The sequence below is a fragment of the Heterocephalus glaber genome, unplaced genomic scaffold (genome assembly GCF_053883595.1).
Source record: "Heterocephalus glaber isolate CG9 unplaced genomic scaffold, H.glaber_assembly_v1.0 deba00001673, whole genome shotgun sequence".
Classification (NCBI taxonomy): Eukaryota; Metazoa; Chordata; class Mammalia; order Rodentia; family Bathyergidae; genus Heterocephalus; species Heterocephalus glaber.
The window spans coordinates 16959143-16984255 of NW_028258410.1; positions in this window are offsets into that span (position 1 = coordinate 16959143).

A 25113-nucleotide genomic window follows, 5' to 3' on the forward strand; every position below is an offset into this window, starting at 1 on the left:
ATAGATAGATAGATAGATAGATAGATAATAGATAGAATTTTACTTACAAAAACAAATGGTGGGGCTGGGGATTTAGCTCATTGGCACTCTGCCTGCCTTGCAAGCACAATGTCCTGAGTTTGATCCCCGGTACCACCAAGACAACAACAACAACAACAACAACAAACAAACAAATGGTGGGCCAGATTTAGCTATGGTGTATGGATCCCTACTCTAAAATATTGCTTACTGCTACTACAGGTAATGATAAAGAATACACATCAAGATCTTAAATCCTCAGGGATATAAAGCATGGTATAAATTTTTTGTTTCTTTCCTCCTGGTAGAATGTAAGCCGGGGAGGGGGGGCGGGGGGTGTCTTTGTACTGCTTCCTCTCTAGCTCTAAAAGCAGCAAGTGGCACATAGTATCCTTCAGTAAATTTTGTTAAAAGCATGAATGAATCCTGTACTATATTTTACCAATGCTTTAATGGATTTTTCAGGTGTATAACAGTAGTTCTCAACCAAGAGACATTCAGTCATATCTGGGAATACTTTTGCTTGTCACACCTGGGAGTGCTAGATAACAGATAAAGGGCAGACATGTTGCTAAACATTCTACAATGCACAGGACAGCCCCCCAAAACAAAGAATTATCCCACCCCAAGCACCAACAACGTGAGGCTGAGAAACCCCACGTACAGCCTAATGTCTAATGAAATCACTGAGTGTACCAGCTTTCAAATGCATGTACTCTGTAACCACTGGAAGCTTAAATAAATAAGATATTTTCCCCTCACATAAATGCAGCCCAATGTTAGGAAATCTATGGCTGACAAACATCCCATGTAATATTCCATAATGTCCCCTGCTCAGACATCTGAGGACCTACCCTCTCACAATCACAAGATGGCTGCGTCACCTCCAGCATAACATCTCTGTTCTGGCAGGAAAAGGGTGAGCATCAAGTGGGAAAAGACATGTCCCAGGTAAGAGCGGCTGGCCTTGCCTCCCACCCCCATGGAGCTTTCCTAAAGGCTAATTTCAATGATTTCATTTATATTTATATTTATATTTATATTGGTCAAAAATGTATCTTCAAGGAAGGTTCAGAAGTCTAAAACTCTTAAACCAAGAATCGCAAAGCAGCCAAGAAATTGTTGTCAGGAAAGAGAAAGAAAAAGTGGACATGGTCTAGGCATCTAGCTTTTCTACCACAGCCTTCAGTCTAGAATTTTCACATCTAAGAATTTTTCACAAAGACATGAATATAAGAATGTCCATCACAGTATGATTAATACGGAAAAAGAACACTAACAACCACCCAAATACATCCATGATCCTATCCTGTTCGCGTCCCCTCCGATCCCTTTAACGAGCTGGCGCCCTCCTCTCTAACAGTGCTGAGCACTGGCTCCTAGCAGCCCAAAGCCCCACGTCGAGTTGTACCCGGAGGACTGAAGGGCTGCCCGGCCCCGCCCCCCCCCTTGATAAATCACGGGAACCAGATGCCCGTCTCAGGCTATGCTTCTAGAAAAGACGTGCTTATGTCTACATACGTCAACAGAAGAACTGACCATTTAGATTAAGGTATAAACATATAATGAGTGTCAGGTAGAATTAACCAGGGTTATTTACAATGATATTGACAAACTGTCTGAGATATCTCATTGAACGCAGGAAAAAAAGCAAGTTGAAGAACATCATGTATAATATGCTCTGAATTGTATAAAATTAAAATAAAAACTATACCTCTACCTACTTAAATGTATTTAGGAAATGTCTAGAAGAATACAAAAGAAGCTGCTAGCATTTGTTTCGTCAGATTACATTTTCATCTTCCAGTCTTCTGCATTGTTTGCATTAAGAAAAATATGTTCTTCTTTACGACTTAAAAATTCTTACTCCAGGTGTGGTGGTGCACACCTGTCATCCAGACTACTCAGGAGGCTGAGGCAGCTGGATCACTTGAGCCCAGTATTTTGAGGCGAGCGTGGGCCACATGGCCGAGCTTGTCTCAAAACAATAAAATAAAGTTGTTCACTTAAAACATCTCCATCACCCAACATGATCAGATGATGAGACTTGTTATTAAGACAGTGTTTGCTACCAAAATATTTCAACTTTAACAGATTAAGTAGAATGCTCAGATTCAAGTTCAACTCTGCTGTTTACTGAGTCCACATAGGCAAGGCATTCCACTTACAAAATAAGAGTTAAAATGATTCACTAACCTACCGTGCTCTCTGAGGAATAAATGAGAATGCATAGGCATCTGTGAACCACAAATCTCTCAGTGATACTGTTATTATCAATGATGATGAAAAAATACATCAAGACTTTAAATGTCCACAGATACAAACTAAATAATATTAAATGGTATGCCACAACCATGTTCCGAAGAACAAAAGTGACTGTTACCTAAATCATTTAGAAAGACTAGAGAATGAGGCATGTTCTCTAGGGAGAGAAACAGGAGGATGGGAAAGTCAGTTTGGGGAGGAAAGAGCATCCATTGCGTGTGGATTAAACCCCTTGGCAAAATGACAAAACAAAACATACACGATGCCCACCATCACACTGCTCACAAACTTGTGGAATTTTCAGCACACTTGCTTGGTACCAGCCACTGAGCTAAGGCTATTTACATCAAGCGTGTCATCTGAGTCTTAAATTGATCCTACTCTGTTATGGGGTTTCTGTTATCATCCCCATTTTACAGATGAGAATAGTACAGTTGGAAGTTATTGGTGCAAGATCACATAACTAACAAGCAGCAGGAATTTAAGTCAAACTCAAGCCTGTATAACCCCAGAGTCTGTGTTCATAGCTTGCTTTCCTACATGGCCCCCCAGCACATAACTACATGCATAAATACCCAGGAAAGGTGAAAATGAGAAGATCCAAAAGAACCAAGGAACTAGGATGAGTTCATGGAAGACTCCAACCTGAGTTGAAGCTTGGATGGCAAAGAAGAATAAACAAAGAAAGCCTTGCTTCTTCCCTAGTGATAGTTAACTGATTGTGTCAATTTAAGTAAGAAACACCCAACTAATTGGATCAGCATAGTTCTGGGTGTGGCGGAATGGATTTACTGAAGACCCACCCTGGGTATGAATGGCACCAAGCAATAGGCTTGTAGCCTGAATGGAATAAAAGGGAAATGAAGAAGGAAGGCTCGATGCTGTCTCTTTGGAGGAGCTCCTGTCTTCATCTTCACCTTCACCTTCATCTTGAACCTTGTCTCCTAGCACACGCTCCAGCCTTTCAGCGTAGACCCTTCTGCCTCCTGATAGAGATTCACATGGGACTCTACAGTGAGCTCCAGACCTTCAACTGGGTCCTTCATATCTTGAGTACATAGACAGCCCCTTTGCACTCTTCCACACCTGACTCTGCGGGCAGCCATTGTAAACCTACCTCATAAATCCTTATATATTTATGTACCTTACATTAAATCGATTTCTCTACTGAGCACTGACGATGCATCCCTGAACCTGCTATGGATGCAAAGAAAATTAATATACAATTAAAATGTTAGACCACAACTACTACTCAACAAGTGGTCCACAAAACAGCACCATAACTAAACTTCAGGAACTTATCAGAGATGCAGAATCTTGGTCCCCACTCCAAACCTATAGAATCTAAATCTGCTTTTCTACAAGGTCCAAGACAATTCAAATGCACTTAAAAGTTTAGGGAGCTCTGTCCAAGAGTATTCTTTGGAACCTCAGGCTGGGGATAAAAGAAATTTACATGTGCTGATTTAGACTGCTCTGTACGATGCAGGGGACACCACAGTAACAAGCTAGGCACCGTGTCTTACACGGGCTATCTCAGTTAGTCACTATGGACTGCCAGCAGCCTACTGGTTTACCAGTATTATTTCTGGCAGATAAGGAAACTCATCTGCCTTAATAACTTGAGCAGTTTCAGATAACTAATAACTTGGCAAAAACTAAGACTAAGAATGTGAACCATCCACAATTTGATTCTACAAGTTTCACTCATCCGCACCACACAGCACCCACTAATTACGAGGCTGTGTGGAAGGAATGAGCTCATCTTTGTGAAGGACTTAATACAGTGCCTGGCACCTAATATACATGAACAATGAGGGGGAGTGATCTGAGTGACTTTAATGAGATTTGAGCCAGTGAACTCTCAATTAGTGAAACGTGGCTATCTGCTGAAAACTTCTAATGCCAGCTCCCACCAACACCCAGCACGCATGTCAACAACTTTCCTCTCCCATCAGTCCATGCTTCACCAAATGAAAATAAATTTTCCAACTAGTCTACACAAAATGTAATTAGAAAGTTGAATCTGCATCCCTGAGTCAAATCTGGGCCTCCAAAGTCTCACATAAATGATTTTGGGTTTTCCACTGTTTTGAATTATCTGTGCCACTGCGCCCCTCATTGACACTGATAACAGTGTTAACTACATTACATGCAATTAAATTCAAAATATTTGTGCAGCAATTATATGGATTCATCAAACCTAATGGTGCAGTCATGATTTCATGTGTACTCATCAGTACTGCTCAGAAAGGAAAAAAAACTGACATACAGAAATATACTCCCACAAGCTGACAATGATAAAACATTGTCTGATGTCTTATTAGCCAATATCTATCAATAATAAACAAATTAGAAGAGTCTAATAATATTGACCCTACCTCAACCAGTATTTTTATATATTCTTCATTAGAGATCAGATACATCAGAGAGCATTGCTCAGAAATCAATGAGTAAACCATGCCAGATTTACTCTTTTGTTTACAAGTTTATTTTCTTTCTTCCTCTGAGATCTTCTCAGCTTCGCATTCTTGGTTACCCAGCATGGCAGTAGGCATTTTGGATGCTCAGTCCCACACTCTTGATTCATCCTGAAGTCAAGGTGCTTCCCGCCTCAAGAATTCACAACTGCTTGGAAACAACCCAATTGCCCATCAACTGGAGACCAGATAAAGAAAATGTGGTTTTTTTATAAAATGGAGTACTACTCAGCCATAAAGAATGAGAAACTAGAGACATTTGTAGCTAAATGGTTGGACATTGAGGCAATACTCTTAAGTGAAATAAATAGGACACACGTGTAAATACCAAATAGTTTCTCTAGTGTGAGAAACTGAAAGTGTAAATAAGGACTAAAAGGTATAAGAGATAATGTGAAATAGGAAGAAAAGGGGCAAAGGGGAAGGGGAAGTGGGAGGGGTAGGGGAAAGGAAAGAAGGGAATGGAATTAATATGAGAAAATGAAAAAATGGAAACAAAGTCTTTGTAAATAGGGAGGGATGGAGGGGTTGAAGGGACGGCAGGGGAAGGGGGAAAATAGGAACCAAGATGGACTATGCATAGGTGCGATTTTCCAATGATGAATGTCATTAGATTGTATACCTAAAATATAGCAATATAATTAATTTTTAAAATTCACGACTGTTTTCTCTACCTGAGGGCTTTTGTTCTCCCTCCCCCTCCCCTTCCTCCTCTCCTCCCTTCTCCTCCTCTGTTTCTCTTCCTCTCCTTCTCTATTACTGTGAGGGTGTCTAACTCAGGGCATTGCACTGAGCTACATCCTCTACTTGTATTTATTTTGAGACAGGGTCTCACTAAATTGGCCAGGCTGGGCTCAAATTTGTGATCCTCTTGCCTCAGCCTCCCAGAGTACTGGGATTACAGCCATGCACCACCACACCCAGCTCCCCAGTTTCATGTACTCTACTGAAAGAGGTTGCTCAATTAGGGACTTACAGCCTTTATGATTAAGCCTCAAATCAATGAAGAACAAAAACTGGATGGTACATACCCTAGCATTCTCATCACTCATAAGTTAATTTGGGGGCATATTCCACACAAATTCTCACTGTCTTCAAGAGGATTGACTCTCAGATGCCCACAATGGTAAGTGCTTACCAAGCCATTTTTTATTGACTTTACTCAATTTTCTGTTTCATTTTCCCTAGTCCTTCGTTTGTGCTTTCTTCAATCATCATCCAATTACTCTCTGCACCCCAAACCTTGACACAGTGACAGCTTTGAAAGATACCCAGGCAATGCTCTCCCTTTGTAAGTCCTTGACCCTGCCCCTTAGAAAATTGGGCGGAGGTAAGAGATAAACTTACTGTAGAAGCTTTATTCTCACTATGATATAGGCTCCTACAATCCAGTGAATCTGTGGGAGCTGAAAACACACACACACACACACACACACACACACACAGCTTGTGCACAATCTACTCCAACAATGTTAAGGCTCATGTGGGCAACATCCGGTTTCCAGAAATGGTGGCTTCTGTGATTGCCGCTAAAGTTCCGGTTTCCAGGGAGGGGGGTTTCCCTGGTACAGGCAGCCACGTTCAGGCCCAGCAGTGAAGGCAACTGTGTCTTCATTACAGCAGCTCTTCCACAGACTAATTTTGGCCCTTTTCCTGGTTTTTCTGGTCCTCTGACCCTTCTCTACATCCTCTAATAAATTCCTTTTCTGTTTAAATAAGCGAGAGTTCATTTTCTGTGGTTGAAACTAAAAGGCCAACTAATATAATGTGGTATGTCCCTTTATGTATAAAAATAACAGATATACATTATGATATTGTCTGTCACAAAGAAATGTTGGGGGAAGCTAAATATCCATCAGTAGGAGTCTAATCAATGATGAAGTATCAATAACTAAAGAATAACAAGAGAGCTCTGGATGTGCATATATGGAATTATTCCAAGATTAAATTTAACAAAAAAAACCCCACATATATATATGGTTTTCTATTCTTTTTGTCTTAAATATACACACATGTAGCTCTCTTACATATCTCTGTGTGTATATGTAGTCCTATATATTAGCTTAAAGATATATGTAAACACATATAATATTGCATGCACTAAATGTCTCTAGAAGAGTCTAGTAACAGGATTTGCATCTAAGCAGAGAAAAAAAAATATGGAGAAAGTCATGAATGGAACCACATCTTACATTTCCCTGTGTATTCTTTCGAATCTTTTTGAGTTGACACTCAGGAGCATGTATCATCTATTCCAAAGTGAATAAAATCTAAATGTAAATGTGTAAATGAACATAAATATCTAAAAAGAAAAAAGCAGGAGCAGATTCCCAGACTCTGCCACATTCCATCTAAGGTGAGATCAAAGACTTTGTATTTTTAGCAAATAGCTCAAGTGGCTCTGATGCCAGGGTGTGCTTCTGAAACCCTGGTCCAGATCCTCATAGGTCAGGAGTGATTCCTACATTGTGCTCCTCCATATCCCCCAGATCTCTGCACTACGCCCGAGTTAATATTGTATTTTTTAAGTCAATATTTAAAAAAAAAAAAAGAGTTTGTGCTAGGAAGAAGCATATTCCCTGGCATCCAAAGACTTTGCCCAGTATGCAGAGGCAAACATCAATATATTGACAGCAGCAGCATTTCTTAGACAATACTAAACTGCTGAAGGGCAAAGGTTCTTATGTTTACCACCTTCCCCATCTTTCCTGGAATATCAAGGGGAGATAATCACATGCTCAGAACCTACTTTTTATCTCTACATCAGGTCTCACACATGCACCCACTGGCTCTTGCCTACACTATTTTTAACTCAGAAAACTTAAGGTTGTTAGAGTGTTTTCCACTAGAATGTATTTTGGATATGAAGACAAAGGCCACTCTGAAAGTTGAAAGGTCACTATTCCCATTGAATATTAGAATGCCTTCCCTTCTCACTAAAATGAACCTTGCCCTATCCCAACTTTTGTCTTTTTCTTATTCTTTTTTTCTTTTTCTTTCTCTGGGCATCATGCCAAACATGTAAACAAGTGACCCACTGTATCAATCTCTTAAAATCTCTTAAAGCCTCTGCCATTTCAAAGCAATTTATTTTTGCATGGCATCTTCCATAAAAAGTATCTCAAAATACTTTGTTGAGCAGAAGTAAAATTATGTTAAAAAGAGTTTAAGCATTTTAAAATGTCTTCCTTGTGAGGTTCAAGAGTTAAGCACATTTCAATAATTTCCTGTAAGCTCACAGCTCTTAATGTAAGACTCTTATTATTCTTAGCAATTCCTGTTTTAAAGAACAGTGACTGGCAAGAACTTTACACTTGAGACTGGAGAACTCAAAGCATGGGAAAAGTGTAAGCACTGACCTAAGGAAGTGCAGCTGCGCCCGGTCCAGGAGGGCAGCCACTGCCTTTGGCTGGTGTCCAGGGGATGGACACGCCCCCGGTCTGCACCCCTCACTCCCTCCTCTCACCCTCCCGGCCCTCTCCTGGCACGTGGCTCTATTGACAATCCCACCTTGCAGCTCTTTCTAACTCAGGCCTCCGTGGCCCAAATCTCTACAACTGGGCTGCCTCCCTAGAGTAGGAATAGCCTTCTCCACTCTACTGGGCTCAGCTGGCCACACACTTGGCTCATCTCATGAAAGGTGAGCACTTGTTACAGGTGCAGCTTCGGAGAACCACAGAGAACCACCATGCGGTCCCACCACGTTCCCAGTTCCCTCTAGCATGAGATCCATGGTGTCCCAAACAAACAAGGCTGCATCCACCAGGGTCCCTCATGAGGGCAACAGGAAACAGAGTCCCAGCAGACCCACAAGGGGCATGCAACATTGTGTCCGTCCCCGTTATTTGGGGATTGCTCATTACCGCGGCAGTAACTAGTCTATCCTGACCTACACCGGGATGTCCACCGCATATCATATAACACCCCAGGGAGTCTTGAGACAACATCCTAAAATCAATCACATTAATACTCGCAAGAAAAAATATGTAAATATCTACATTAAAGGGAAGACATTAAAATATATCATTGGACTTACATTATTCAGAGCTTTGGGGATTTTAGCAGTGTGGGGCTGTGTTGCGTCTCGCTCCTCCACTACTTTCAATCTATCATCCATTGCCATCGTTTTACTGCAATTGTTTTCTCACAACCACTGAATTTCTCACCCCCAACTTCTCCACCTTTCGGCTCTAATCCTACCTCAGCTCAAACTAGTGTAACTAGTAATATTTGACACCATGACTCATAACTTTCTTAAAACTTTCCATCCTCCAATTTCAATGACCCCTTGTGGGCCATGTTGTCTTTTCCTTCCAATTTCCTATCTACTTTCTCTTTTCCTCTCACGACTCAGACATACGCATTACTGCAGAGCTGAGCCTCAACTCCTTTCTGTTCTCTTCCTATTATTTTTCCCCCAGGCAACCATTTCCAGTCCCCAGACCTTCACCTCTCACCTCTACACAGTTAGTTTCCAAATCAATATATCCAGGAATCTGTTCTAGCAAGGTTGTCCAGGTCACGGTAAATGCTTAACAAATGTTTGCTGCTATTATGATGAAAGGAGCAGAGTCAACCTGCTGTATACACGGGTTCTACTTCCTCAGAGTCAAGCAACCATGGAACAAAAATATTCCAAAATAAAGTATCTGTACTGAACACATACAGACTTTCTTTTATTATTGCCTAAATAATACAAACTATCTACATGGCATTTATTCTGTTTTGAGTATTATAAGTAATCCAAGGATTCTTTAAAATACATGGGAAATGTGCATAAGTTATAGGCAAACACTATGATATTTTTTATAAAACACTTGGGCACCTGTGGATTCTGATATCTATGAGGGATTGTGGAATCAAAGCCCTATAGATACTGAAGGCCAATTGTACTTCCAAATACTTACACTTAAATTATGGGATTCCATTCTTTAACAACAACAACAATGTCTTATGCCATCCCAAATGTTATTGGCTCGACAAAAAGAAATTAAACGTCATCGCAGAAAATAAGCTAGAGCAATGGAATAAACCGTGCACTTTCTGCTTGCAAAACATGCACAGCCCGATCCTTTTGCAGTACATTGCCATACCTATCTTTGGAACCCTGTCCCCACTGAGAAATAAAAGCTTTTGAAAGATAAATGTGTTCTGTTGACTGGACTAGATGCCCAAACCACCCCACGCTGCAGACCCTGCCAGACACCAGCGATGAGAAGATGAAAGACAAGTTCCCCACTGTGAAGAAGAGCACAGATTACATGGGAGATGTGCGGGTAGAGTAATAACTCCCAATGTGTTACCCCAAAAGTACTTAGTCATGAGACTAGGTACAGAGTCATGAGACTGGCAAGATGGGGGCCACGAACAAGCTAGGACACCTAAGTATTGGTTGCTCAAGCTGTATCTTGAAACTCAAGAAAGATTTAACCAGCAAGGGAGAGAGGATGCAGAAATATAGGCCAGGGAAAAGAATAGCACGAGCACCAGCAGAGATGTAAGCACAGGGAGCAGTTTGGGTAGGACCAGGGCTTCAGTGGGTGGGGAAGTGCGCAGAAACCGCCAGGTGGCGCTCCACCCACTCATGGTAGATAAATCCTACTAGGCCTTCCTTTTTCCTGAAAAGAAGAAAAGGAGGGTGGGAAGGGAGAGAGAGAGATAAAGGATGTGAAAGTGTAAATATGGACTAAATGTATAATAGGGAATGTGAAATAGGAAGAAAAGGGGCAAAGGGGAAGGAAGTGGGAGGGCTAGGGGAAAGGATAGAAGGGAATGGAATTAATATGAGAAAATGGAAAAATAGGAACAAAATCTTTGTAAATAGGGAGGAATGGAGGGGTTGAAGGGAGGACTGGGCAGGGTGAAAAATAAGAACCAAGAGAGACTACGTGAAGGTGCAAATTTCCAATGATGAATGTCGTTATATTGTATACCTAAAATGTACCAATGATTAGAATGAATAATCGATAATGCAAAATAGGAAGAAAAGGTCCAAAGGGGTAGGGGTAGTGGGAGGGGAAGGGGAAAGGAAAGAAGGGAAAGGAAAAATGATGAGAAATGGAAAAAATGGAAATAAAGTCTTTGTAAATAGGGAAGGGTGGAGCGGGTGAAGGGAGGGCTAGGAATGGGGAAAAAATAAGAACCAAGATGCATTATGTAAAGGTACAATTCCCAATGAGAAATGTAATTATGTTGTATACCTACAATGTACCAATAAAAGAATTTAACTTAAAAGAAAAAGAAAGGGAAGGGAGGAGAAATTAAGGAAAAATATTCAGAGAAAAATCAAGGCCGTTTCTTGCTGTACTTTGTAATTTTTTTCAATGCTGGAGATCCAACCCAGCTTCTCCCTCGCTAAGCAAGTTCTCTTCCACTGAGCTATAGCTTCAGCATACTGTTCTCTTTAAAATAAATATTATCAAATTTAAAAATTGTCTCTAAATCCACATGTGCAGTACATTCCTGTGATTTACCATCTGAGTAAAAACTCACCTGAACTAATGGGTCCCTTTCATCAGAAAGTAGTTTGCTGTATGTTTTTGAAAAAAGGATGTTTAATTATAATTTATGTTTTTAAAAAATCAATGTATTAATACATGTACTCCAAAGTTATTCTTTGGATTAGTGGATTACTTCACAAGTAGAAATGGTCATAATTTTATAGACAAGCATTAGTCCAGATGATTGAATTCACCCCAGTACATGCACTAAGTGTTAGCTCTTATTAAAGGGATTAGGTGAAAATGTTGATGCTATTTGCATCATATGATGCATATTGTTGTTTTCTTTACTTCAAAATATATAAAATTGTCTTTTCAAAAGTTTGACCCAGATACAACTTCATGAAAAAATTTATTTTGGTCTTCACAGAGGACCCCAATTTTTAAAATACCAATTATTCATTCTCTTTCACTGCAAATCAAATCAACAAGCCTTATGGAGTAATACTTACTAATCTAGCACTTAGTACTGAAAAATTAAGTTTTCTTCCTGTCTTTTTTGATGTATTGCTACTTTCTAAGGTGTGAAATCCACTCGAAAAACAGGAACAAAAGGATTTTTATACATGTTCTTAGGAGTTAGAGTAGGTAAATAGTAATTTTTTTATTCTGAAAGGCAAGATATTGGACAACAAACAGCACATATATGTGGCCTTTTTTAATACATTCTGTTTGAAATCTAAGACCTAAAATTTAGGTGATGTACTAAATTAAAAATCAAATTTGCCCAAAACTTTCAAGCCAAAAAAATAAAGATGGAACAGGCTCCTCTAATAGCCCTTCATCTGCAACTAAGTATAACAAAATCAGTCGTCTCCTTCCAGGTTTGTAAGGCATTTTAGCTCAATGCAAGTCTAATTTAAACTCGTACATAATTTTGGATTTGTTTGCAAATGGAAAAGCTAGCTGTTAAGCGACTGCGAGACTCAATGGAGAGATGTGAAATGGATGATCCAGATGTTGAACACACGTCCACATTAGTTCTACTCTACAGATACAGTACTAGAAACCATCAGAAATGTGGGGTTATTTTGGTTTATTACAGTGGGAAGAGAAAGAATGATGAAATGTGTGGATTATTTGGTCTAGAAACCCCAAGAGGTAAATAGTGCCTTTAAGAAGAGCACCTTTTGGTATGGTTTTAGGTTAGCTTTCCTCTTCCTGGAAGGCAGTCTTCTTGCTCCCTAAATTGAAGGTGTTCTGGTTGGCTATGTACACGATGGAAACAACGGGCAGTTAAAAATGGTCAAATTATCCTTTGAAATTACCCGTAAAAGCATGTCAGGTTGACCACCCACTTACCATTTCCCAGTACAACATCACAGCCTGTCTTTCCTAACAAACTAACATAGACAGTTGCTTTTCTGGTTCATGCTATAGCTTACTTAGTTTAAGGACCATGCAATAAGATGAATATGCCTCTTTCAATGCTAGAGTCCCAGAAAACTGGTGAGTGAAATGCAGGAACTAAGATCAATTGAAGGATGGAAAATTCTCATTTCCCATCCCACATGCCCCTGCAGAGAGTGTCAAATACATTGCCAGATGAATCACCAGCTCTATTTAGATTATTCTTCTTTTGTTCTCTTTTGCTTTATGCAATCTTAACGGATATACATGAAAAGCACAGGTGATGGACGTCACCCATCCCCATGTAAGATAGCTATGTGATTATGAGACACAAAATGGACTGGCGATTGGGTACATGTCAGGCGACATTCACCACGGACACCCTGGCAAGGCAGTGCCAACTTCATCTTCAAAATCTGTTCTGGTTAGATTTCTCTTTAAATTGCTTGGTGCTCATGGTTTAATATCTCCCCTGGATACGATTTTCTAAATTCAAGGATCTAAATGTGTGCCAGCCTAACCAAGATACAAATTTTTGAAATAAAAAGGACCAGTTCTTTCTAAGAACAGGATTTTTTACCCTCTCTGGTATCAAGGTGTGGACAAGTCGGTTCATTTTTCCAGCTATTCTGCCCGTCCCCCAAAAAGACAGCTTCTAAGACCACCTGCTGTTCGTCATATGTGCATCCACAGGTGCGTACAAAGCCTGAGGAAGAGCCCCGAAGGTGGGAGGGAGACACTTGTCACCTGCCTGTAATAGCCCCAGCGTCAGGGGACTCCGGGAGAGCTCAGATGCTGAGGGCTGCACATGACCCTCCCTGCCGTGGAAAGCACGGGTCTTCCTGTTTGGCAGCCAAACAAAGGCAGTGCAGGAGGAAAAAGCAGACGAGAAGGGAACTCAAAAGGCGAAAGGAAAGGGCTGGAGCAAAATGAGAGACTAGAAACAGGTGGGGTGTAGGGAAAATGTGCCAGATGCCTCGGGCTGATGACATCCAATGTGGCAGGAAAACAATGGGGCTGTCATCTCGGTGGCTTTGGTCATGAAGAACACACTTCTCCCTTTCATTTCCAATGCTGTGAGGATTGGAAGGTCCCTCTTTCTCCATGGCCATGCAGAGTGTGTGCAGTTTCCAGAAGATTACATTCCTGCATCGGGCCAGGAAGGCGCCCACTTCAGTCTCCATCCTCAATCTGAGCCTGGGGGGCTAGGAGAGACCTTCCTTTACTATATTCAATCAACTTCTGGTAGAATCACTATGGTTTTTACTTGTTCTTGCTAATAAGAAATTATTAGTTGGCTTCCAGGGAGAGGACACGCTCACAGTGCCTCAGCGTGTGTCATACATAGTCTGTGTCCCAGGGCTGTATTTATTGAGAATCTAGAAGGACACTTCAGACGGAGTGAATACATGGGAACTCTGGCTTAGTTTTCTCCTGTAACCACCCAAATCAGGCTGTGTGTCCTCCTTGCCAAGGTGATAGACTCTGGGCAGCCTGAAGAGGAGATTTTCTGATCCCCAGGGCACAATGTACAAAGCCATCCCAAGCCCAGGGTGTTCATGACAGTGCCATGCTGAGTCACAGGCTATACATGTGCATTAAAGTCCTATCTAATCTGAAGGAGAGAAAAAACAGAGTCAGAGACAGACAGACAGACACACAGAAACACAGAGGCACAGAAAGGCAGAAAACCTCCTTGCTCGGATCTTCCCTCCCAATCCCTCAGAGAGCTATGCCCAGGACAGGTGCGTGAGTAGTGAGTCTGTTCTCTCCACAGCTCTCCACCCCGTGTCCCTCCCAAAGGTGAGCATCCTACTGTGCCGAGCATAGATTTTGTGTTTATGTTGGCCCACTTTCCAGTTGTTGGACAAGACACCTGACACTCACAACCTGAAGAAGGGAAGGTGTATTTGGCTCATGGTTTCAGAGGATTCAGTCCATGGCTGGCTGGCTCTAAAACAGAAACATCATGGCAGAAGGGCCTGGTGGAGGAAAGATGGTTAGCTCGTGGCACCTGGGAAGCAGAGCAGGGGAACAGTGTCAGACCCTAAGGGGCAAGGCTTTAGGCTTCAAGGTCACTCATTCCCCTGTGACTCACCCAACACAGCAGCTCCCAAACCAACCAAATTGACAATTAACCCTAATGGTCAGTGTTAAAAGATGCTAATTCCAAGCTAGACATAATAGCACATGCCTGTAAGCCCAGCCCTCTGGGAAGCCAAAGGAGCAGCACATATTTAAGCCTGGGCTGGACAACTTAGTGAGACTCTGTCTCAAAGTTAAAAATAAAAAGGGCTGGGGATGTGGTTCAGTGACAAAGCCCTGAGTTCAACCCCTAGTTTGAAAAAAAAAAAAGCCAATTCCTCATAGGGCAAATCCCCCCATTCAAGCTGACTCCTTCATCTGAAGCTCCGCCAAAGAAGCTACCATCAGGGTGGGCTCTGTACGGATGTCCAGCTTGCTTGGAGGTGGGCAGCGGTGCCACATTTGTGTTACAGACAGGCGATTGGATCCCAAAAGAATGCTCCCTGCAGCGATGGCTTTGGAACGCAGCTCCCACGTAGGATGAGAAACTAGAAAACGATCTCAGTGATCCAAGGCGATGGCCACAGTTAACTCTGGGGATGGGCCACTGTGAATCCCCGCCCTGCCCAGGCCTTGACCAGCACAGTGAAGGGAACACCTTGCACACAAGCATATGCACCCTCAGAATCAGGCGAGTCCTTAATGGGATCGCTTGACTCTCAGCAATAGCCTTAAATGTCCCTCCCTTCTTCCTGGGACTGTCCCTCTACTGTGCTCCTCCAGCTCTGCCCACGCAGGAAAGACCCTCCGAATGGGAGAAAATGAGGGGAGAGAGATGAGCCAAGCCGAGCTTGCCTCAGTGGGCGAGGCCCATGCAAACAGTGGAGAACATAACTACTATGCTTTGCATCCTGCCGTCCCTTTGCCAGCCTTTGAAAGCCACAGTTTTTTAGGCTCCGAGGACTCACATGGTGACAGTGGGAGCAGGAGATAGGTGGCTGTTCCAGCTTCGGTACAGAAGCCCTGGAATGTTCAGCATAACTCAAAGCAGCCAGTTTGCAAAGTCCACATTCTTTGCGTTGGTGTCAGAAGCTCACAGGGAGCTGTCCCGCTTGACCCCAGTCTCCCTCCTGCCATCCTTTCCCTGCTGCTCCCCACCTTTGCCTGCTCTGTCTTCTCTTTCCGGTGCCCCTTTCCTTGCCCCCACATGGACACATCTGCCTGGCTTCGGGACTCTGTCCCAATGTCCTTCCTGCAGGCACCTAACTCTTCCACCTCTCGGTGGCACTGTCTCTGTCTACTGTTTGCTGTTTGGAGATTCACTGTCCCTATACTGAATGAATATGTCTTGGCCCCAGCCCAGATCTAGACAACTATTGGGCATTTGTTAAATGAATAAATAAATATGAGGAGAGAAAACAAAACATGCACCTGTCAAAGACAACCGGGGAATTTATTTATGTCATCGCTATCCTACACTTCTGAACCAGAAATTGCCAAAATAGAACATGTGTAATGTCTTACATTAACTCCTACATTCATGGCAGACAATCACTGATCAACTCTCTCCATCTCTCTCTCGCTCGCTCTCTCTCTTCCTCTCTCCCCTCACCAGCATAATCACGCTTTTTAAGATGGGGATTGTGGAAATGTAGCACGTGTGCTGTCTTGCATAACTTCTACACCTGTGGCAGACACTGCCAATCAATCGCCACTCTCTCTGCATACACCACCCAACCCTGGCACCTTCTCCAGTTAACTGGCCACTTGGTTCAACCAACTCACAGCATCTCTACCTTCCTATAGCTCCATGTCTCCTCTGGGAAAAGAAACTCCCATTGTGGGTCCATCCAGAGAGCAAGAAATAGATACCACAGGTCAGGATGGTCAGAGAAGTACCCTGTAATCTGCCACCACCCCTTCCCAAGCTGATTCAATAGCACACTTATTGTCTCAAGAACATCAGGGACCCAGAAAATCATTAAAATTTAACCTCAATTTGCATCTGAGATGAAATGTATTTGCCAGTCATGCACAGGAACCAACAGGAACTTCAATTCCAAAATCAGATAATGCTGTAGGGTGAATTAGGTTACAGACACCTTTCCTCACTTCTTTCCTGATTCCTAGAAGACTCATAGAATAAACACAGAATCCAAACTGTATAGACTAGGAGGGGCCACACCGAATAAGACTAAGATGTCAGCTGGAAACCACTGCACAGATATACTGAGCTAACAGGAATCGGGGTCCAGGTTCTGGGGTCCTGGGTAGTGAAAACCTATTAATCTACTTCCGGCTTTACATTGAGGACATCTTACAAAAATAAAACTTACAACCTGTCACATTACATTACATCAAAGCATGATGTAACATCATAATTCTTTAAAAGCATTGGCTTAATTTATGATGCTGCATTATGCCACAGAAAGCTTGATTTCCCCGAGTACCAATAAATGTTGACAGTGATGGCTTATCCCCAAACTTGTAAAGCACATCAAAAGTTGGCCAAAAAGAGTCAGTTAGCCACTACTGAGGAGTCCCCAGGGCACACTTCTGTCTCATGACCTCCACAGGCTCAGCCCCTAGGTCCTAACCAACATGGCACCCACCAACCAAGACAGCACTGAGGGTGTGACCTGTGACAGCCCAAAACTTCAGCACTGCAAGTGTAAAGAGAATACATACCAGATTTGGAAGGCTTAGCACCCCAAAACCGTATATCTCATTAGTAATTTTATATTGATTATATGTTTGAATTATATTTAGGATATATTGACTTAAAAATATATTATTAAAATTACTTTTGCTTTTTTTACTTAACAGGGCTGCTAGAAAATTTTAAACTACATTGACGTCTTGCATGATTTCTATTGTCTGTGTTGCTACAGAACATCTTATTATTTCCATGAGCAGGAAGATCAAGCAGTTGATTATCATAAATGAAAGAATGCTTGAATTTCTCTCATGTGTTCAGACAAGTGATTACCCTGGCATTATGAATAACAAAATTATGAAATTTTTATTTCTGCATTCAAAAATATTAACTGAACACACACTGTAAAGCAAACACTTTTCTAAGCACTGAGAAAAATACAGCAGTGAAAAAAATTAAACTCCCTTCATGGAACTTGCATCCTAGGGACAATAAATGGACAATCAATAAAAATGGTAAAAAGTGGTGTGAAGATAATAAATCTAAGAAAGGGGCTGGGCATATATGGATCACAAGGCAGCTGTCAGCAAACTAGGAGCAGCCAGCCATGCTGCTGGGTTTATAAATAAAGTTTTGTTGAAACAGCCATGCCTACTGCCCATCCCTGACTGGAAGTGTCAGAGACAATGTGGTTAAAATGTTCTGTAACTGGCAAATGAATTCCTGCAGTGTTAACCAAACTGCTTCCCAAGTGCTGGGCACAGTGTCCTTTCTCTCAAGGACAGATAGTGAGGATTTATAATGCTAGGGCTTCTCTCTTTGTTATGTCCTACCTAAGGGGTACAAATCTAGCCTGCTGACTCTTTTATGTAGCCCAGGAGCTGTGAATGGTTTTCACATTTTAAAATGGCTGAAAAAAATTAAAAAGCAGCATTTTATTATGTGAAAATTAAATCCGATTCAAAATTTACCATCACAAATAAAGCTTAATTGAAACACAGCTATGCTGATCTATTTACATATTGTCCGTGACTGTTTTCAAATTATAAAGGCAAAGCTGAGTAGCTGCGACCCAGAGCATGAGGCCTTCAAAGTAGAAAATAGTTATTCTCTGGCCCTTTGCATAAGAAGTTTGCCAGCCTCTCCACTGGGCCTTGTAGAGCGTTTCACGGACTGAGACAGAGGAGGAACCAGAAGAGTTCTGAACAGACGGGACCGTACACTGTCCTTAAAGGGCATCCATCCACTGGACGCAGGAACACAGGACAAAGCTCTTGTCTGGTCAACCTCCACTCCTCCACAGAACCTCATCCTATTCACAACAGGTCCCTGGCGGATGCTTGCGGCATGAATGAATGGGGCGCTGGCCCTTCCTTCCCCCCGCCAGACATTATAATCCGGATGGCCCCTGTGAGTTCTCTTCCCTCAGAAACACTCGGCATGTGCCCCTGTGGGAAAGTCACTCCACTTTGTCACACAGCTCCTTGCAGGCTACAGAATTTCTGTCCTGCACTCCAGCCACCCGGATTGGCCTAGGAATCTATTCTTCCTGTGTTAATGGCGGCTCCAGTGGTCTGGTGTGGATGACAGGCAAGAGGCTGCTTCCTCTGCCACAGCAGGCCTGGTGTATTGCAAAAAAGAAAGAAAGAAAGAACCCACAAATCAGCTCAGGATGCAGGCAGGTCCCGCAGCCAGGGCAGACCCGGTGCAGCTGCTGTGATGATGTTCTTATGAAGGCACCAGGAGGGCACGTCCATGCCTCATCTGCCCCAGCAGCCTTCCAGATCCCACGCTGGACCCTTACATGGACTATGTTATTACCCTGACAGAGCCTGGCTCTTCAGTCCTTCTCCCTTCCCCTGGCTCCTCGGAAATGAAGGGCTTGTGCTCTCTCTCCTGCCTGCCTGTCCTCAAGTGTCTGTTCTCAGATCTTTCCCCAGCCCCAAGTACCCAAGGCTTCACACACACACACACACACACACACACACACACACAGAGCAGAGCACGTCTCCTTGTATTAGTCAGCTTTGCATCACTGTGACGAAATACCTGAGAAAAACGACTTTAAGAGGGGAAAGTTTTATTTTGGCTCAAGGTTTCAGAGGTATCAGTCCATGCTCAGCTCACTCCCTTGCTTTTAAGCCTTTGGCAAGGCAGGAACATCAAGGCAGTTTAAAGGCATGGCGAGAGAAAGCTGCTTACCTCACGGCAGCCAGGAAGCAGAGAGAACAAGAAAGGAGTCAGGGACAAAATATCCCCTCCAAAGCCATTCCCTAGCTTCCTGCTTCATCCAATCAGGCTCCACCTCCTCCTAAGTCCATTAAGCTACGATAGATCCATCAACGGATTCATTCATTGGTGATATTGGAGCCCTCATGATCTAAGGACTTTGGAAAAGCCCCACCCCGGCAGCACTGGGGACCAAGCCCTCCTCTGCACACCACATCTAAACCATCACCAAAGTCCTAGTGATGCCCATGTAGCAGTGGCTCCCCACTGAGGGCAAGTGCACTGCCCAGAAGACATGTCCACTCTCCTCAGATACTTTTAGTAGTCAGTTGTAGGCAATCTCTTCTCTCCCAACTCTGGCCACACCAGCCTTCTAGACGTGTCTTGAATATCGAAGGCACTTGCTACCTCAAGGGCCTTTCACAGCCATGGCCTCTGCCCGGAAGACCCCACTCCATGTACACAAGGCCCCTCCTTCTCACCTCTTCTGAAAACCCCCTCTTCCCTTTGTCCTCCTTAAATACACAACTTGAAGTGGCACCATACCGAGAACCTCTCTCCCCTTTCCTGCACTGTTTTCTTCACAGTCTGGGTTACATTCCCCACCCTCTGCTTGTTTTATTGTTGCCTTCCTCAGGTAGGGATATTTCTCTTTCAGTTTTCTCTTCCTTCCTTTCTTTCTTTCTTTCTTTTTTCATTCCTAGCACCAAGAACAGGATACACAGGAGCCACGTAATAAATTCTGGCTGAATGAATTAATTCACATAGTGATTTGCTGAAAGAATAAATAAGTGACTGATATCAAAAACTTTTTAAATGGAAGCATATTTCAGTGAATTTGTCTTGCACAAAATTGAACATGAAACACTGCCACCTGTTACAGTCTGGACAGCTAAGTGGAGAAAGACAGATTTCAAACTCTAACGAACAGCTTGGATTACTGAAAATATTCTACCATCCATATTTAGAATTAAAGGACAAAATCTCCCATATTCTTCACCTCAGTGACCCACTTGAGTGACCCAAAGGTTCTCAAAAGTCTGCCTCGACGGAGATGCATTTCTGAAATAACTGTTCCTATTCCCATTTTTCAAAATTAATTAGCAGCCCTGCATGTTGGGTCTTCTGATGAGCACCAGCAAACTAGTATTTCCTTGTGAGCTGTAAGGCCCCAGAAAAAGAAAGCGAAAGGGATGTGCTATCCAGTTGAAGTGCGGGCAGCTCTGCTACATAAATCTAGGATCTCAATTCAGGAGCTTTGGAGCCTCATTTTTAACTTGAAGTAGCTTGAGGATCTGAACACATCAGGCCAGGAACCTGATTCACCCCCAATCTTCCCATTTTACAGATGAGAAAAGTGAGTACAAGTACTCTTGCCTTCCAATGTAAGAGAGTAACCGCCTTGCTGTACCTCAGGCAGCCCTGAAGTCTCTCTGGCTAGCAGGCCTGCTTAGCCTAGGTCTCTCTGGTTAGCAGGTGACCCAACTCCAACTGGCTTGATGACAAAAGATACTTCACCAGTGTAAATGAAAAGACCTGAAGTAGATCTGATCTGGCACAGCTAGATTCGGGAGCTCAGCCAGTGCCCTCAGGACTTACTCTTTCCCCTGCTCTGAGTTCTACTTCCTCCTCAGTTAGCTCCATTCTGATTCACATTCAGGCCTCATGATGACAAAATGGCCCCAGACTAACATCCTTAGAGCACATGTCCAGCAAAAGGGAGAATATCATGCTCCCATTGGTTCCTGGATTCACACTAACATCCTGGATCCATTCTCTGAGCTGGGGAGAGGCTCTCATTTGATTGGCCAGGCCTGACATCCATCTATCGTCCCTCCCACTCCTCCCTGACTGTCTGCTGTCTCTGTCTCTGTCTCTGTCTCTGTCTCTCTCCCTCCCTCCCTCCCCATGTCCACCCACATAAGCCAACTAAGCAGATTCCTCTGTGTCTTGCGCAGAAAACTTCTTCCCCTTTCCTCCAAACCTCATTTCTCAACAACTCCAAGATTTTCAGCATCTCAACTTTTCCCCCTCACACATCTCAAAGGATTTTCCCAGACAAAGACAATTTGCTTGTTGTGGAGAACTTCTAGTGCCACCTGTCAGGAAAATGTTTTCTTCTTACTACATTATTTATTTAATTCCTGATCATCTTAACCCAAACAGCAACAAAGAAATGTATCTCTTTCTAGTTCTGTGAGCAAATACCCAAAGCAATTATATTTTGCCTAATGTTTTTAAATGTTTCCATTATGCAGACTAAACTATAGGATCCAAGAATAGCTATAATGAAAGGACCTCCCCCCAAGAAAAATCAGACAATTAAAATTCTAGTTTCCCAGATTTTAAAGGGTGGAGGACAGTACACAATGCCTTTGAAAACATTTTTGGTCCAGGGGTAGACAGGGAAGGTCAGTGTTTTATGCCAGGCCACAGCCACAAGTCCACTTTGTGCACCCTGCACTATGTTGACTGCCTGCTACATAGTTCCTATTAGGGCAAGGGGAGGGGTTGTCCTAGGTACTGCAGGAGCTATAGCAGCATCCATGCCAGCAGCCTCCCTAACCCAGTTCCAACAACCAAGTGTCTCCTGGAATTGTCAAATGTCCCTAGGATGAGAACCACAGCTTCTGAGCTTCAAAACACCAAATTGAAGTCTATCGTTGGGGGGGGGGGGTCCCACTATGAGGACCTCTGCTTCCGGAGAGAATGCTCCTGCACAGGGCTATCAGGGTCCCTCCGGGGAGCCTGGAATTTAAGGAAGCGCTCGTGTCCGAAGACTTGTATCTGGGGCTTAGGAAGGGCAGGGCGTGCACCGATGCCCAGCTCCAAGCCGGGCTGCAGGGGGAGGCTCCCCACCGACTGGCAGCTCTGAGAGGCCACGCCACAATTTCACCCCAACATCAACTCTTGCCCGATGTTCTCTTGGGTTCCAGAACTGACCTTTTTGCCAATAGGAACCACAAGAAATTAGATTGCCTTTAGCTTTCTAAAAGGTGATTTCCCAATCCCTTGCTGGCTACCTGTTTATCTCAGGACCTCAGCCTGGGCACTGCTGGGGTTTGGCCCCCTTGTGTCCTGTTGAGGGTGGAGATGTGCACTCGCTGCTCTCCAGTCGCGAGCCACCATGCCCTTCCCGCCCCCTCCAGCACGACGCGTCTCCAAAATCCCCTGGGGCCAAACTCCCCGCTGGAGGACCATTGTGTTTAGATTTCCCATCCGTGGCTCTCCTGGCCTCCAAGACATCATCACCCCCGGAGCCATTTAATTTTCAAATCGTTGGTCAGCCATTCCCACGAATAATCGGGTGGAGCTCCGTTTCCTTTTGGACGGAGGGAGGCGCTTTTCCGTGGGTCCCCGCAAGGCGCGGCTGGAGGGCGACCGGAAGCGCGGCCTCGCCCCTCTCCCGCGCCCTCCTCGCATCCTTACTGCCCTCTAGAGAAATCCGGCAGAAGAGCTCCATCTGTCGCAGTCAGCAGCAAAACAGCGCTGCCGCAGTCAACCGCGGCCGCCGGGTAGCTGTGAACCGAAGGATTTATTCGCCGGATCTGGAGAAGGCCGAGTCCGGCAGACCCTTCCTGCACGGCCCGGCGCTCGCACCTTGACGCAGCCGTAATTTTGCCAACTCCGGGTCCACTCGCCATCGCGGTGCTTTTATGCCCACAGCTGAATCAAATCCCGATATCCCACATGGTAACCGTGGACCGTATTTTAAACGCAAACACTCGGGTTTGTACAAATGTCTCCCCATTTCCTGGCTGACCAGCAGTCTATGCCCAGATTACTTTTTTATGATCTCAGAAAAAGCAAGTCTGCAAAAGTAACCAACTAATTCTTCGTGTTTGCATTCGGCTTCAGTGGATGAGATCTTTCCAGCACATTTTGAACTCATGGTAACATATTTCCCCTTTAAAATAAACACCTTTAAAAAATAAAAAAATAAAAAATAAAAAAGCTTTGGATATTGTTTTAATGAAGACGTCCCTGTGACTCCCCATTTACATTCGAGTGAGAGCTTCAAAACGAGATGAAAGGGAATTTTCCCTACCAAAGTCCTGAAAAAGTTATCCTGAGTCTAACTCGTGTGTCTAGCGCAGATAGAAATCAAAAGAAGTAACTTTGAGAAGTATGTGCTCGGAGACATACACTGGAGAGAAAATCTTGCAGGTTTAATCAGAACTTTCAAATCATTGTTTCCATTATGACAGGCAACAGCGAAAAATGCTGAATGTTTATGCCTAATGGGTTTCGCCCTTTGCCAGACAAATCCTTTTAGCTATGGCAGAGAAACATAATTTTTATGTGCTCTTGAAGAGAGGGCGCACTGCCCTCTACTGGTGACACATGCTCATAATTTTATGGGGGCTGGGGGGGGGGGCGGCTGTGGAATACTCCACTACTGCAAAAGACAGATCAATAATCCTATAGACATCCTGTAGGTCAATGGTTATCTTAACTATTTCTATTTTCCCCCACTCTCTTGACAAGGAAATAAGATATTATTTGATCATGTCCTTTGTTAGCAACAGCTGCAAGAGCTAGTTTGCCAAGATGGAAACAGGTCAGCGTAATACTTAAAATATTCAAACTCCATCAATACAAAACAAGGCATGCACACCGCACTACAGGCATAAAGACTTAATGAAATAATGCCTTAGTGCGGGGTAAAGACATTTCTACCTTAATTAGAACTATCAGTAAGGAAGCCTCCTAAGGTATCAGAAATTTTCTGATTCAAAAGTAGAGAGAAGCCAGGGATTTAGCTCAGTGCTTCCGGCACCTGCTTCACAAGCACAAGGTCCTGAGTTCGATCTCTGGTACCAACAAAAAAAAAGTAAAGAGAGAAAAGAAGGAAGGAAGGAAGGAACAAAGGAACGAAGGGAGGGAGGGAGAGAAAAGAGCAAGAGAGAGGAAAGAAAAACAATGGAAAGGAGGGAAGGAGGAGGAAAGGAAGGAGAGAGAAGAGGGATTTGGGGTCTGAGAGATGTTTGGCTAGACTTTTCAAAGGTATTTTTAAATGAATGAGACAAAGTACAGCATAAGATAAATTTCCCCTAAGCCTGTTTAAAAGACAATACTGGCTCCTTTTTTACCAATAAAAAATGTATAAATTTATCATATTCAGCTATTCTCATTTCCCAAATTATAGACACCTCCTAATTTCACAGATTCCCACCAGCTAAGATGGGGAAACAGGGAAGAATAGAGCGGCGGGTTCACTGTGACAGCAAAGCTCAGGAAGTGTATCTAAGCAGGAGGTGTTGATCTGTGGAAATGTAAATGTCATTTCTAAATATAGCATTGGGAAGCCAGAGAATCAGCATTTCTGTTGATGAAACACCTTTTCAGGAAGTAGCGTGTGCAAGGAACGCTTCTCCGACACATGGGAGAGTCACGAATCTTCCCTCTCACAGCTCTGCCTCCTGGAGGGGCTGGAGACGCTGCCTGGTACCCAAAACCCTGCTGTTCTCCTCAACTTCCTTAACCTCCCATACCAGATTGTGAATCAAGGCAAATAACTTCCTGTGCCTCAGCCTCCTTGTCTTGAAAATGAAAAGGAAGATTTCATCCTGTCTCATAAAGACTCCTT